The sequence below is a fragment of the Petaurus breviceps genome, unplaced genomic scaffold (assembly GCF_028583685.1).
Source record: "Petaurus breviceps papuanus isolate PSGF00001 unplaced genomic scaffold, PetGlider_PUasm1.0 90407, whole genome shotgun sequence".
Taxonomy (NCBI): Eukaryota; Metazoa; Chordata; class Mammalia; order Diprotodontia; family Petauridae; genus Petaurus; species Petaurus breviceps.
In genome coordinates this window covers 2,256,361-2,272,956 of record NW_027187241.1, presented here as the reverse complement: position 1 = coordinate 2,272,956, position 16,596 = coordinate 2,256,361, and the positions used below count along the sequence as shown (strand labels likewise).

Sequence of the window (16,596 nt, the reverse complement as noted above, 5' to 3'; positions counted from 1 at the left end):
TATTTACAGTATTGAAAATAAGCCCGAGGTTTAGAAACATAATTATTTTTTTAATTTGCCTTCTGCTTGTCTTATGATATCTTTATTCATGTGTAAATTCTGCTAATTCCTTTTTAAAAAGAAAAAAAATTATGAAATCTACTTTGTCATCTTATTTATATAGCCAAAACTAGACTAAGTTTTGTTGTTCAGGTCTAAATAATTATCTCAAGTCTAGAAAAAGCAGTATTTGTTTATATGCCTAAAAGATTTAATTAACGTTGTCAGCATTTTGCTGTTGCTATATTTGGTGACCCTTCGTTTAACTCAGAACCTTTAGTGACTTTGAAAAGGGTTTAAAACTTTTAAATGTGTCTATTTAGTAGAATTGCTTTCAAAAAATACTATGTAAAATATAAAACACAATGATTCAGCAAAATTCACGTTACCTCTTTCCTCATATGGGTAAATTATATTACTTGAGATATGTCTCTTCTTAACAGAATTTTTAGGATCTTATAAATGTCCTTATAGCCAGACTTGCTAAATAATTTTAATATAGCTAAATAATTGTAATATAGTATTTTCTCCCTTTTAATAATTCCTATGTATATAAGATATGTTTAATTATATTGCCTATATGTGACAATGTATGTATACACATGCATATAATATATATAGAGAAGCTACAAAACACTTTGTTCACAACAGTGGCCAAGTAGACAGTACAAATATCTCCACTTTACAGATGGGGAAATGAAGGTTCATAAGATAAATGACTTACTTAAAGATACCTAACTAGTAAGTATTAGAGTACTTTGAATAAAATTTTGTTAATTATGTAATGTAAGATTGTCAAGCACAATATCCAATATGTTTTCATATAATCTATTATTACCATTAATCAAATAACAATATCGTATTTCCTCATGACACTCCAAAAAGATAGGTACATGTAGGGTCTCCACCTTAAAAATTATTTGCTTCCTGCTTCATGTAGGAGTAGGAATTACTGCATATTTTTTTTTAAATAAATTCTTTTTTTTTAATTTTTCAAATGCTTTATTAACTTCTGATTAATACCATTCGTTTCCACCAGATTTGGAGTTACAAATTTTCTCCCTGTTTTTCCTCTACACCGCCCCAAAATAGCAGTCCCACAGGATATCCCCTCCTCCAATCTGCTCTCTCCCATACCCCTTTCAACTTTTCTAGTAGGGCATGGTGGATCTCTATGCCCCAGTGCCTGTATATCTTATTTCCCAATTACATGTAAAATAGTATTAATAATAGTATGTATGTATTTAAAAATTTGGTTTTAAAACTGAATTCCAGATTCATTCCCTTCCTCCCTTGTCACCCACCCTGACTGGGAAGATAAGCAGTTCAGTATAGGTTGTACATGTGTGGCTAATGCAAAACAATAACATAGTAGATATATTGTAAAAGACCGACTATATTTCCCTTCCTCCTATCCCACCTCCCACTTGTTCTATTCTCTACTTTGATCCCATCCCTTTTCAAAAGTGGGTGCTTCCAACTTCCCTCCTTCCCAGCCTGCCTTTCCTTTCATCCCCTCCACCACTACTCTCCTATAGGGTGAGATATCCTATTTAGTGTGTATTTCATTCCCTCCCCCTGCCAAATTGAATGGAAATAAGGTTGACCCATTCCTTTTTGCCTTCCTATTCTTCCCCTACATTGTAACCATTTCCCCTTGTCTCTTCTATATGAGATAGTTTAACCCCCATTCTGTCTCTCCCCATCTCCTTTCATTATATTTCTCTTTCACCTCTTTATTTCACCTTTTAAGTATCATCCCTTCCTGTTAAATTGGTCCTGTGCCCTCTATCTATGTATACTTGTAAACATATATATACATGTATTCATATGCCCATATACCCTCATATATAGACATATATATATATTCCCTTCAACTATTTTCATACTGAGGAAAGTTTCATCAGTTACAACTATTGTTTTTCCATGTAGGAATGTTAATAGTTCAACTCTGATAAGTTTCTTATGGTTTCTTTTCCCTGTTTACTTTCTCATGCTTCTCTTGCTTTTTGTATCTGAATGTCAAATTTTCTGTTCAACTCTGGTTTTTTCATCAAGAATGCTTGAAAGTCCTCTATTCCACTGAATGATCATATTTTCCCCTGAAACATGATACTCAATTTTGCTGGGTAGGTGATTCTTGGTTTTAATCCCAGCTCCTTTGACCTCCGGAATATCATATTCCAAGCCCTTTGATCCCTCAGTGTAGAAGCTGCCAGATCCTAGGTTATCCTGATTGTATTTCCACAATATTCAAATTGTTTCTTCCTGGCAGCTTGTAATATTCTCTCCTTAATCTGGGAATTCCAGAACCTGGCTATAATATTCCTAGGAGTTTTCTTTTTGGGATCTTTTTCAGGAGGTGATCAGTGGATTCTTTCAACCTCTATTTTGCCCTCTGGTTCTAAAACATCAGGGCAGTTTTCTTTGAGAACTTCCTGGAGGATGATTTCTAGGCTCTTACTTTGATCATGACTTTCAGGTGGTCCAATAATTTTTAAATTATCTCTCCTGGATCTATTTTCCAGGTCAGTGGTTTTTCCCATGAGATATTTCACATTGCCTTCTATTCTTTCATTTGTTTGGATCTGTTTAACAGGATCTTGATTTCCCATAAAGTCATTAGCTTCTATTTGCTCCAATCTAATTCTGAAGCAATGATTCTCCTCAGTGAGCTTTTGAGATTCTTTTTTTTTTCATCTGGCAAATTTGGCTTTTTAAGGCATTCTTCTCCTCATTGCCTTTTTGAGCCTCTTTTGCCATTTGAGTTAGTCTGTTTTTTAAGGTGTGATTTTCCTCAGTCAGGCTGTTGACTCTCATTTCGTAATTTTCTTGCATCATTCTCATTTCTCTTCCCTATTTTTCCTCCACTTATCTTATCTGCTTCTTAAGGTCCTCTATGGCCTATAACCAGCTCATTTTTTCCTTTGAAGTTTTTAGTGGAGGAGTTCTGACTCCACTGTCTTCTTCCTGTTCGATGCTTTGCTCCTTTTTGTTCCCAAAATAGGAGTGTAATGTTGGAATCTTCTGTCTGCTTTGTTTCCTTTGCCTGGTCATGTCACCCCTCAGTCACTTGACCCCTGGGCTTTTTGCCACATTAGGACTCTGCCACCAGACAGGGGAGCTTTCGTCCCAAATGCTGGGGTTTTCTCAGCTGCTGGAGGTATTAGATGGATGCTCTCTCTGAGGCCTCCACATGCTCTGGCAAGCTGGACACACACCCCAGGACCTCCACCCTAGACTGCAATCCAGATCCAAGAAGGTTAAAGCAAGAGTGATTACCCCTCAGACTCGTTGCTTAGTCCTCCTACACTCTGCAGGCCAGGAGCTGTAGCTGCCACATGGCGCTGGCTGGCTGTGCTGGTGTCTCAGCAGCTTCTTGCCCTGGGGGCAAAACCCAATATATTCCCTCTTACTGGGTCCCAAAGTCCAGACTGCACAGACCTCTCACTTTGTCCTTTGCATCTTTGTGTTGATAATTCTGGAAACAGCCACAGCTGCTGCTGATCTGGAGTCCCTCCAGCTGGCTGGTCAGGCCTGCCCTAGGGCTAAAACCTCTGCTCACGGGTCCTGGGCATTGCTCCCAAAGTGCTATGCTGGCCGATTGCTGCCAGGCTGTCCTCAGCAGGAGGTTAGCTTCTCTTTGTCATTTTGTGGGTTCTGCAGCTCCAAAGTTTGTTCAGAGTCCCCTTTTTTACATTGATTGGGGAAGGTGGAAGCCAGAGCTGCTTGGAGGTCCTGCTTCTACTCCACCATCTTAGAAATTCTTTTTTTTAATGTATTGCTATAGGCTAGTAAAAATTTTTGTCATTAATTTTTTTCATATTTATTACATGGACTTAGAAACATTTTGACTCATTGCTACACAAAAGAAAAAATGTTTGTGATGGGATTTCTTTTTAACTCAGTAACCATCTGAATTTCATCATCCTCTCCCACTGATTCTTAGATAAGCTGTTATCAATGAGATAAAATTAAATTAGTAGGGTAGGGATTTTTATGTACTACATTACGTTTTTTTGAGCCTCATAATATCACTGTCAATGAGAGAGTATATTTGTTATTACCCCTGTTTAACACTGTTAGTGACAGAGAGGAATGAAAACAAGGTCTTCCAATTCTTCAGTGCTCTTCCTCTACATGCTGCTGCCTTTTTCTAGAGTCACTATATTCCTACTAATGTAGGCCAATATCTCATACTTAAGTTCCCCAGTGCCCCCCTCCCTATTTCTGTTTATCTTTATGGTGGTTCTGTAAAATTACTTTTGAACTTAATATTAAATGTCATTTACAATTACTTAAAAGTTTCTGCAGTGACATCACCATCTTTCCAGTCATCTAGGTTCAAAACTCTCTAATCATTCTCACCTATTCCTTCTTTCCTCTCCATATACCCAGTCCACTGGCAAGTCTCATCAATTCTACTGCCACAACAACTCTCTTTCAAATCTATGCCCTTCTCTATATTCACATGGATATCACCCTGTAAATTCTAATCTATCATGCATGCAGAAATCATTCTTCCTCCTCTACAATTACTTGCATGTAGTCCAATGTAGTATATATTATGTGTGATAATATTTCTGTGATAGTTCTGGGGGTAAAAAAACAAATGTGTTTCATGGAGCCCATATAATCATAACATTCCATTTTATATTTCTTCATTTGCTTCTGTCCAGTGGGGTTAGATTTTGAAACAAATTTGGATATATTTCCAATGGACAGAAAATACATTCAATCAGCTAGAAGAATTTCATATTCTCGGGGGCAGAATTTAATTTAGTTTTTTTTTTCCCTCAGACTATAAAGCTCAGTTGTTAGGGTAGTGGTGTTTTTTCCCATTAATAGAATTTTAGTTATGATCTTGAGTATACCACATTATGTTAAAATAATGGTTCATTTAGGCAGCAGTCCATTAATTCTGTTGCATTCTAAATAAGCTTAAAGTTTATCAGATACAGGCTTGGATCAGTGAAATATTTATATTTGTTTCAACAAAAGCACATTGTTTTTCACAAGCCCCTGTGATGTCCCCCATCTTTCTCAAATCACTTGAAAATAGGTGCATGTTATGATGTAACTGATGAAAAATATAGATGTTCAGTTATTGTTTACTCATTTACCAGGTGACAGTTTGTAATATTTTCTTTTAATTGATTGGGGGGAAGGGCAGCGGGGAGAAGCAAACACTCTCTTCCTTTTTTTCACCCTTTTATCATTCCCCCTTTTTCTTATCACTTTCTCCTCCTACTTCCCTGGGTAACATAGATTTCTATTACAATTGAGAATGTATATATGTTTCCCTCTTTGAACTAATTTAGATGTGAGTAAGATTCAAGCATTGCTCACCCCCATCCCACACACCATGTTTCCTTCCATTGTACAAGCTCTTTTTTGTGCACCTCTTTTAAGTGTCATAATTTCCCTCTTCTTCTTTCCCCTTCCCCCTTCTCCAGGCCATCTGTCTTTCTTACCTATCCATTTTTTTATATAATTCCAACATAATCAATTCACTCCCACTCCATCTTTCTATGCAGAATCCTTCTAACTGCCTTTATGATGATAAAGTTCATAGAAGTTACATGTATCATCTTCTCATAGAAAAAGGTAAACAGTTAAACCTTATTGTGTCTCTTACGATTTTTATGTTTCTCTATGAGTTTTTTTTTTAAAGCAATCGGGGTTTAGTAACTTACTCAAGGTTACAGGGCCAGTTATTTCTGGGTCTGGTACTAAGTATCAGAGCCGGGATTCGATCCCAGGTCATCCCGGCTCTGGGGCCGGTGCTCTTACTCACTGTGCCACCTGGCCACCCCTATCTCTTTGAGTTTTTTATTTTATATTTGAAAGTCAAATTTTCTATTCAGTTTTAGTCTTTTTATCAGGATTGTTTGAATGTCCACTATTTCATTAAATGTCCATTTTTTCCCCCTTGAAGGAGTATACTCAGTTTTGCTCAGTAAGTTATTCTTCATTATAATCCCTGATCTTCTGTTTTCCAGAATATCATATTCCAAACCCTCCACTCCTTGAACATGGTAGCTGCTAAATCTTGTATGATCCTAACTGTGACTCCATGGTATTTGAATGGTTTCTTTCTCATGATTTAAAGTATTTTCTCTTTGACCTGGTAGTGCTAGAATTTAGCTATAATATTTCTGGGAGTTTTCATTTGGGGATCTCTTTTGGGTAGCAATCAGTGGATTCTTTCCATTTCTGTTTTACCCTCTGGTTCTAAAATATTGGGACAATTTTCCTTTGATAATTTCTTGAAATGTGATATCTAGGCTCTCTCTTGGGTCATAGCTTTCAAGTAGTTAGTCCAATAATTCTTAAATTATCTTGCCTCAATCTTGTTTTCCAGGACACCTATTTTTTCTGATGGGATATTTCACATTTTCTTCAATGTTTTCCTTTTTTAAACTTTGTTTTATTGTTTCTTGATGTCTCGTGGAGTCATCAGCTTCTTGACCAATTGTAATTTTTAAGGAATTGTTTTCTTCATTGAGCTTTGTTACCTCTTTTTCCATTTGGCCAATTCCATTTGTTGTGGGGTTTTTTTTAGTTTTATTTATTTTTAGTTTTCAACATTCACTTCCATAAGTTTTAAATTTTTTCTTCTCCTTCCCTATTCTATTTATTAAGGTATTATTTTCTTCAGTATTTTTTTTGCCTGTTTTTACCAAGCTATTAATTGTCTTTTCATAATTTTCTTCTTTTGCTTTCATTTCTTTGCCTACTTTTCCCTCTTCTTCTCTTGTTTAATTTTGAAAATTATTTTTTAGATCTTCCAGGAATTCTTGCTGGATTTGTGTTCAATTCACTTTTTTTTTCTTTGAGGGTTTTCTTGTAGCTATTTTGACTTCATTGTCTTCCTCTGAGTTTGCATCTTGATCTTCCCTGTCAACACAGAAAATTTTTATGATCAGGTTCTTTTTTTGTAGTTTGCTCATTTTTCCATGCTATGTCTTGGTTTTGAAACTTATTGTTCAAGTTGAGCTTTTTTCCCAGGGGTTAGGTGGGACACTATCTCAAGCTTTAGGCTTTTTCTGCACTGCTATTTTCAGAGCTGGGGGTTTAGAAGTTTTCAGTGCTTCTAAGATGATATGATCTGAGGGAGGTGTGGTCACTGCTCTCTTGTTCTGCACTCAGGTCCATACCTAGGAAGGGCCCCTGCTCCCTTGGGACTGGAAGTAATACTGTCCCTCAGGGTCCCTGATCCTTGGCACCATAAGTGATAGGGTCCCTGATCCCTTGCGACTGAAAGTGATACTGCCCCTCAGGGTTTCCACTCCCTCTTGACCAAAAGTGCCCTTAAACTATGACCTAGAAGTGGACATGGGCAATGGAATTGTCAAGCTGTGTCTTGTCCTTCATCCAGTACTAGCACAGAAGTTCCCTGTCATCTCTTTCTGACGACCTCTTTCCAGATCCCCTTACCATCTCTGGTAAGAGAGCTCCTGAAGCTGATGCTATTCTCTTGCCACTATCTGGTCCTACTACTGGTGTTTCATCCATGTAGGCTTCAGGTCAGCCTCCACCCCTATGTCATAGATCTCTACTTCTGACATCTTAAGTTTTCTTGGACTGGAAGATTGTCTCACTCTGACTTTTTGTTGGCCCTGTTAATCCAGAATTCAATTTGAGGTATTATTTTAAATTTTTTTGGAGGAGATGTTGGAAGAGCTCAGTTGAGCACTTTCTCCACTCTACCATCTTGGCTCCCAATCTTTTGTTTTCTACAATTTCAAAATGACCAAGATGTGGTCTATTCAGTAGTGGTAATGAAAATCTGTTTGTTTGCTACTAATGTCCTCATCAAGAATGCACTCAATACATATATACATGACTCATTTAAATAATATGCCACCTATATGGTAGAGCAGGCCCATGGGTCAGTAGTTTTTATTTTCTCAGTTGCTTGGGGGAGTAGGATAGATCTTTTAAGAAGGTTTGATTTTCACACACATACGCCTTTAGTATTTTCCCCTCTTTCAGATAACCTTGTATATCAATACTTTAGTTGTCTCAGAATTGTTTTTTCCTCTAGCACCTGTCTCTTCCATATATACTTGAACCAGTCAACTGTTATTCCTGTCTTTGTCCTCCTTAGCACCATTTCTGTCCTGTGAGGACATTTGGGATTATGATATTAGGATCCATGTGTGGTAGTTCAACTGCCCTTTATTGTAAAAACAGGGTTCTGTAACATCTTTTTCTGCAAATCTTTTGATTTTTTTCTTTATTTATTGTCCTTACAATATTGTCCTTGGGATGGCATATTAGTTCATCACTTCTCTGTCAGGAGGTGGGTAGCATTCTTCATCATAAGTCCTCTGGACTCATGATTGATCATTATATTGATCATAGTTTTAAGACTTTCAGAACCATTTGTTTTTGCAATGTTGATGTTATAGTATGAATTGTATTCCTTGTTCTGCTAGCCTTATGCTTTATTGGGCCATCAAGTCTTCCCAGGTTTCTCTAGAACTGTCTCTTTCTTAATTTCTTACAGCACAGTGATATTCCATTGCATTCATATACCATAATTTGGGTAGCTATTCTCCAGTTGAAGGACACTTCCAAAGTTTCTAGTTCTTTGCCATTATAAAAAGTGTGTTATACATATGTTTGTAGATATAGGTCCTTTTTTTTTTTTTTACTTTCTTTGATTCCTTCAAGGTATAGGGCTAGTAGGTCAGAGTATACACAGTTTAGTAACTTTGAGGGCATAATGCCAAATTGCCTTCCAAAATAACTGGACCCAATTCAAATTCTGCTAACAATTGATCAAAGTGCTGGTATTCCCATAACCTTTCCAACATTTGTCATTTTCTTTCTTTTTTTTTTCTGGTCAGCTTGCCAAACTGATTATTGTAAGGTGCATTTCTCTAATTATTACCGTGTTTCCCCAATAATAAGACCTATCCCGAAAATAAGCCCTCCCCTTACTGTGTAAGATTCCTCTAAAATAAGCCCTCCCCCGAAAATAAGCCCTATTGAGATTGCTACTGTAGTGAAGGTGATCCCCTGCGCTACACGCTACATTACGGTACCCTCTTTATGCACCCCCCCCCCCCCCCGAGTGAAACGCACGCCGCGCTCCAAGCTACATCCAATCAGAGCTGCAGCAGTGAGCACGTCATCCTGTTCTTCCCCAGTGATTTGCTTATTGAATAAAGGTACATTTTTTTGTTCACATTTACCTGTTTGTTAAAATTGCTGTCAATGTACATTAAAATAAGCCCTCCCCTGAAAATAAGCCCTCTGGTATTTTTCTGTCCAAAAAATTAATAAGACAGTGTCTTATTATCGGGGAAACACGGTAGTAATTTGGAGCTTTTAAAAAATATGACTATAAACACTTTACATTTCTTTCATGAAAAATTAACTGTTCTTATATCCTTTGACTATATATGAGTTGGGGAGTGTCTCTTCTTATAAATGTAGGTCCATTCCTTATCTGCTTTGGAAATGTCACTTTTATCAGAGAAACTTGATGCAAAGATTTTTTTTCCTAGTTAACTATTTCCTTTTTATTCTTAGCTCCTTTGGATTTATTTGTGTAAAAATTCATCAAATTTTATCTACTGCGATCTTCTTTATACCTTGCCAGATTATGAACTGTTCTTCTATCTATATGCCTGAAAGGTAATTCCATCCTTGATTCTCTAATTTGTATTGGATTGGACCTTTTATTTTCATGTCATATAGATCATGTATCCATTTGGAGTTATCCATCTTTTTTTTTTTTTTTTTTGCTTTTTTTTGGAGGGTAATTGGGATTAAGTGACTTGCGCAAAGTCACATGGCTAGTAAGTGTGTTAAGTGTCTGAGGTCGGATTTGAACTCAGGTCCTCCTGACTTCAGGGCTGGTGCTCTATTCACTGTGCCACCTAGCCACCCCTGGAGTTATCCATCTTGATATCTGGTATGAAGTATTGGTCTGAACCTAATTTTTGCCAGTTTTCCCAGCAATTTTTGACAAGTAATGAGTCCTTAGCCCAGTAGTAAGGTCTTTGGGTTTCTAGGTTTGTTTGCTCCTATATGATGGTGTAGCACCAATGCAATATTCATAGTGACAATGTGGTCACTATAAATATGCCTGCATAGTGCTTGATCACAAAATATAACCGACTCTCCATGTAGAAGACAGAAGCAAAACATTTATTCAGACACTAGGAAACCAAATCTCAAAACCAGTAAGCAGATTCCATCATAGTAACAGAAAAGTTAATAAGCCATAACAGCACAGAGAGCCACAGCATCCTTTAGCCTTCCCACAAACCAACATTAACTCACAAGCCTATCTGTCTCCCTTGGATACATCCTCTCCAGTCTAGCTGCTCTAACTCCCAGCTTCCTGTAGGTTCTGCTCCACCCTTCAGCAAACTGCTCCCACCACAGGCTCCATATGGTTACATTCAGCCTACTAGGGGACAGGGTATATCTTCAAAGTAGGGAAGGTCTTCAAATTCCCTTAGGCTTATTAAGGGGCAGGGAAGATCTTCAAATTCCCATTACCATTACAGATGAATACCTAATCTATTCTACTTATTGATCTCTCCATTTTTAATCTATTCCAGATTGTTTTGATGATTACAACTTTATAGTACTTTGAGATCTGCTACTGTTAAGCTCCTTTCCAATCTACTTTTTTTTCCTTTATTTCATTTCAGATTCTTGATGTTTTGTTCCTGCAGATGAAATTTTTATTACTATTTTTCTAATTCTATTAAGTAATTCTTTGATAATTTGATTGGCATGGCACTAAATTAATTAATTTAGGTAGCATCACCATTTTTATTATATTGGCTTGGCCTACCTATGAACAGTCTAGATAGATAGATAGATAGATAGATAGATAGATAGATAGATAGATAGATAGATAGATAGATAAATAGATAGAGGATAGATATGTATATATTATGTATTTTATGTTTTCATTATTATTATTATTTTGATCTCTGCATTTCCATAAGCATTGTTTTATATTAGCACTCACATTGTTCCTATATATATCTTAGTAGGTAGACTCCCCAGTATTTTATACATTCTGGTTATTTTAAATGAGATTTTTCTGTCTTTTCCTGCTAGGTTTGGTTGGTATTACGCAGAAATCTCTATGATTTGCATACATTCATTTTATATTCTGTTATCAGTATTTTCAGTTAATTTTATTTGACTCTCTATAGAGTTTTAAAAATATACTGTCATTTCATCTGCAAAAAGTGAACTTTTTCCCCTTTGTCTATCTTTTTTCTTCAGTTTCTTCATTTTAATGCTATGACTACCATTTTGGACACTATTATTAGACTTGATATTATTAGCAAAATCTGTGATTAGAGGAGCGTAGTGTTAGTGACTATGGATATCCTTTCTTTATCCCTGTATTGGACTCTGTTTTATCCCTATTGCATATAATGCTGGTTCTTGGTCCATTTATTCTTGTTTTTAAGAGTTTGGGGCATAAATGGATATTTTATTTTGTATTTCTTAATCTGCTGGATTTTTGTTATTTATTATTTTCATACTCAATCTGTTGATTCTTTTCTTTCTTCTTCTTTTGTTGATGAAAGTGTTTAGATAGATATAAATTTTCCCCTAAGGACTGCTTTGGATGCATATATGTATTTTGGTATGTTTTTATCTTTTATTAAATTACCTATCATTCCTCTAATTTGTTCTTTGTACAACCAACTTTTAGAATTATTATTTATTTTTCAATTAATTTTTAGTCCTTTCTGCAGTGGGCCTTTATTGAGTAAAATTTTTTTAAATTTCATAATGGTCAGGAAAGGATGTTTTCAATATTTCTGCTTTTCTTCATTTGTTTTTGAGACTTTTAAAAAGTAATTTTTATTCATATCTTTTGTCTTTTTACATTGCCAAATTTCTTAGTCTCCTGTTCTTCTTCACAGGGATCTATCCCATATAACAGTAAAGAATATCTTCAATCAGGGTGGGTAGGTGGTGCAGTGAATAGAGCACTGGCCCTGGAGTCAGGAGGACCTGAATTCAAATGCGACCTCAGACATTTAACACTTACTAGCCGTGTGACCTTGGGCAAGTCACTTAACCTTAATTGCCTTCCCCTCCCCCCTCCAAAAAGCAAAAAAAAAAAGAATATCTTCAATCTTTCTTCATTTCTGCATTTGATTGTATCCTAATATACAATTTTCATAAACTTATAATAAACAACTGGGAAATATGTATACTTTTTTCTATTTCCATTAATAATCACTAGAGATGTATCATATCTAACTTTTCTAAAATTCTGCCCATGACCTTAACTTTTTTCTGTTTTTGTTTTTTGGTTGTATTTGTTTGCTGTTATAATTTTACACTCTATTTCTCCCTTTAATCTATTCTCTTTTTCTTTAAGTATTTAGATGCTCTACCTTTGGGGAGAGATGTATTGGGATTTATTCATTGTCTGCGGTGCCCTTCCTCCAAATTTTATTTCTCTGTTTATCTCCTTTTTAAACAAATCAATTTTGCTGTTTCCTTATCTAAGATTATCATAGCTGCCCCTGCTTTGGTGAATCCAGCTAAAGTATCAGTATAAAGTATATCAGATTACTCTCTGGCTCCTACTTTTAACTCTTGTGAATCTCTGTTCCTAGTTTGTTTCTTGTAAACAACATATTGGTGGACTCTGCTTTTTAATCCATTCTGCTCTCTTCTCCCCCTTTTTAAGTAAATTTATCCCCTTCCCAATTTTGATTGTTACATGTATATTTTTCCTCATCCTATTCTCTTATACTTTTGCCTCCCTTTACATCCAGCCCCCTTTTTATAAAAGAGAAGAGAGTCTCAACACCCATACTTCTATGCTTGATATTAACAGCTTCTACTCACCTCTTCTTTTTCTCTTCCTCATATATAAATCTCATTCACAACTTATTTCTTTCTTTAAACCCCTCTTCATTATCTCTCATCTGAATTTATAGCTTGTTTCTTTTATGACTAATTCTGCCCCATGTCTACTCTCCTTGTTATTCTGCCCATCCCCCTCTGACCGTTTGTTCCTGTTTTCCTGTTGAATCGATTATGTTCTCTATGAGAGCATGTGTGTGTGTGTGTGTGTGTGTGTGTGTGTGTGTGTCCTGTTCTTCTTTAGCCAAATCAGATGTAAATGAAGTTCAAGTGACACCTGTTACCCCTTACCTTTTTCTTTTGTCATGTCTTTTACTTGCAATCCCCAGTTCGGTCAAACAAGTCTCTTCTCACACTATTCCTTCACTTTTCTTCCTTTGTATATTCTTTTCCCCCTCTTTCTTTTCTCCTTTGAATATCATCAAAACATAACAAAAATCACTCTCAGGACTTCTGTCTTATTTGACTTTCTCTATGATCCCTTAAGATATTATAGTTCCTAGAAAATACTTATATCATGTCCCCCCTTCCCATTAGAATAGAAATACAGCACCCTTATGAAATATTTTTTATCACTTTTATTTAGCTTTTTGTTGTTTTTTTTTTTTACTTCTACATCTACATTTCAGAGTTTCTCCTCAGTTGTAATCTTTTTTATTAGGAATGCTTAAAAGTTCTCTATTTCATTACAGATCCATTTTTTCCTCTATAAGGGGGAGGGGGGAGCAAGTTATTCTTGCTTTTAAGCCTATGTAGTTTGTATTCTGGAATATCACATTCTACTCCTTTAAAGCAGTAGTTGTTATACCTTGCATAAGCCTAACTAGTTTCTTAATACTTGAGCTCTTTTTACCTAAGTGATTATAGTGTATTTCCTTTGACCTGGAAACACTGGATTATCAGAGTTTGGTTATCATTTTCCTGGGAGTTTTCATTTGGGGCTTTGTTTTAGGAGGTGATCTTTGCCCTTTTGTTCTAATATGTCCCTTAATGACATGATTCTTTCATTTTTTCTGAAATATGATGTCATTATCTTTCATGTGTTGAAATATGCTATCCAATTTTTTATCACAGTTTTCAGGTTGCCCAATGATTCTTAAATTAACTTTCTTTTATTTTTTAAGTTAGTTGAAGGTTTTTTGTATGATACCTTATATTTTCTTCTGTTTTAAAATTCCTTCTTGCCTCATGGAGTATTTAACTTTTATTTGCATCCATTCTAATTTTCAGGGAGTCTGTTACTTGAGTAAGGTTTTGTACCTACTGTGCTAAGCTGTATCAATTCATATATTTTTTCTTATTAATTCTTATAGCTAAAATAAAAGTCTGTTACATTTCTGTGTCATAGTTTATTGATGGAAACACATTTTTTTCTTGTTTGTAACTACTCCAACAAGTACTGCTTTGATTAATTTGGTGTATATGTGGTTTATGTTATACATTTCTTCCCTCTTGCCATCTCTTGGGATATTTATCTTTAATGACATAATTAGGTCAATGGGTATAAACAATTCAGTAACTTTTCCTCAAATAACTCCAAGTATCCTTTTCTTTATTTTTTTTTTTAACAAACTATTTAAATATGGTCTCAGCTGGCCATTTCTCATTACTTTTACCAAGCAGAGCACCATTTTCTTTTTTTGTTTGTTTGTTTTGTTTTGCTTTTTGGAGAAAAGCAGGTAGGGCAATTGGGGTTAAGTAACTTGCCCAAGGTCACATGGCTAGTTTTGTGTTAAGTGTCTGAGGTCAGATTTGAACCCAGGTCCTCCTGACTCCAGGGCCAGTGCTCTCTATTCACTGTGCCACCTAGCCACTCAAGAGCACCATTTTCTTACATGTTTCCATTACTACTTTTTAGTTGCAAAGGTGGGCTAAAAGTGGCTCCTTTAACTGTTGAAAAATGTTTGTCATCTCCACAAAGCACTTGAATTTCCATTGACTTTTGGAATATAATTCCCTAGGCAATTTCAATCTAATCTTTCATATAGAAATATCAGGCTGCTTGGTTATTTTTTAAATCTTTTTTTTGTAATATACTGCATTTGTTTAATTGGAGCATTGCTATTTATTGCACAGGGTTATTAAATAGTACTTAGGAAAACAGAGTGTTAAACATCACTGTGGTAATAAGAGAGGATGCATACTTGTTGAGGTCTCATTTACCTGTTAGCTGCCACAGGTTGTTTCCTTAGCAACAACTGCTAGTCTTTTGGTGATTGTTATCATGAATCATTAACCTGCACCCATATCCAGGTTAGGCCATCTGTTTTAAGTAAAAGAAGGGAGAGAACAAAGATGATTTTCAAAAACACCCTGATTGCTACTAGAAGTGGTTGCTTGTTAGTTTGAAATTTGTTTTTAGATTCTATGAAGGTAAAAATAACATCTTATACAATTTAATCACCATTCTTTTGTGGATTTTTATAAGATTTTCATATTAATGGTTTTTAAGGTCAACGTTTTTAGAAATATTGATTGCTTTATATAATTTAGTGACTTATATGTTAGAAGATAACTACATTTCTCAGACACTTTGAGTTCTTCTTTTAAGGCTAGTAGATGAAATTGTTTGAATGTCCTTGATTGTCCTTTTTTTATCATGATAGAATATTATGAGATTTTGATTATTTTTCTCTTAATCTTACAGTACTTAGTAGTTTTAACTTTTTTAAATGAGTAAAATAAAAAACCAATAATAAAACATTTTCTCATTTTGTGCTTTATTGTCATCTCACTTTGAAATTGAACACCTGTGCTCTGGTGGACTTGGCTATCATTCAGCTTTATTTCTGAACAATTAGATTTTGAAATGATTATTTTTTCCATTGATGCATTGTGATGTGCGGAACTTTTGCTCTTTGTTTTAGATTTATTTCATTGTTGGTTCTTATGCTACCTTTGAACATTTGATGAGGTAGTAAGTGAAGCTTTCTTCATCTTCCAAAATTCTTAATACCCCAACATGAAAGAAATAAAGAGCACCGAATGATAGGATTAAAAATTAGTTTATATCAAGTGACAGCTTTTCAATCAACCTTCCTATAAAGTTGCTGAAATAAGACAGAACACATCTTGAATATATCTTTTTTTTTTTAAGCAATTGGGGTTAAGTAACTTGCTCAAGGTTACATGGCCAGGTGTTTCTGGGTGGGTGCTAAGTGTCTGAGCCCGGGATTCGATCTCCAGGTTATCCTGACACTGGAGCCAGTGCTCTTACTCGCTGTGCTACCTGGCCACCCCTTGAATATATCTTGATATCATGCTTTCCTTAATTTGGGTGGCAACATTGAAAAACATCTATATGAATAAAAGGTATATAATTGACTTTTCCACAATGCATGCACTATAATTTTTCCTCCTTACTTTTTTTTCTTATTTGGTGGAAAGTTGTATGTTTAGAAGTAACTTGCCTATATGCCAACTGATAATATCATGATAGAGTATCCCTTACCCACAAGTACTAGGTAGGTATAAGAAAAAAGTTTCTTTAATTATCATCAAAGCAAACAATCTGTCGAAATCAAATGGATTAAACCTCTCAAGAGGACTTGGGAGTATATAGTCTTGTTTGGAAAAAGCTGACTTTGCTAGTGAACATAGAAAACATACACACATGCATGCATGTATATGTGTGTGTGTATATATATATATATGCAAATATTTATATAACTGAAAGTT

The 16,596-nt window shown here is 35.4% G+C and overlaps 1 protein-coding gene across 2 annotated transcripts in view; it reads left to right on the top strand.

The window, feature by feature from the left end:
- SOS1 (SOS Ras/Rac guanine nucleotide exchange factor 1) overlaps positions 1-16,596 on the top strand; it is a 206,784-nt gene that overhangs the window by 114,575 nt on the left and 75,613 nt on the right. The window lies entirely within an intron of this gene.